The sequence below is a fragment of the Penaeus monodon genome, chromosome 20 (genome assembly GCF_015228065.2).
Source record: "Penaeus monodon isolate SGIC_2016 chromosome 20, NSTDA_Pmon_1, whole genome shotgun sequence".
NCBI lineage: Eukaryota > Metazoa > Arthropoda > Malacostraca > Decapoda > Penaeidae > Penaeus > Penaeus monodon.
This window is the reverse complement of record NC_051405.1, coordinates 35,935,924-35,936,186: the sequence shown is the minus strand read 5'-3', so window position 1 is coordinate 35,936,186 and position 263 is coordinate 35,935,924. Positions and strand designations below refer to the sequence as shown.

Here is a 263-nt window from a genome sequence, read left to right as displayed (position 1 = left end):
TCGATCTAATACAAAACCCAGTCACATAATCCACCTTAAAATCGATTCAAACCCGCTAAATCCAACTAATCCAATTAATCCATCCATCTTTCTCTCTCCCCCGTCCGTTCCCTCCTGCAGCGCCTCCTACGGATCGAGTTCCAGCGAACTCTATGATTACGTTAACGCCGAGTACTACGGAAGAGCCTACGGGAGCTGCTGGTCGGCTTATCCGGAATGTCCCATGTCGCTGTTCAAGCTCTTTGAGGGCACCAACGGACTCT

General features: G+C 49.8%; 1 pseudogene; it reads left to right on the top strand.

Annotated features, from left to right (window-relative positions):
- The window catches only part of LOC119585983, a 20,739-nt pseudogene extending 20,477 nt beyond the window's left edge, over positions 1 to 262 (top strand).
- The last annotated feature ends 1 nt before the right edge of the window (position 263 follows it).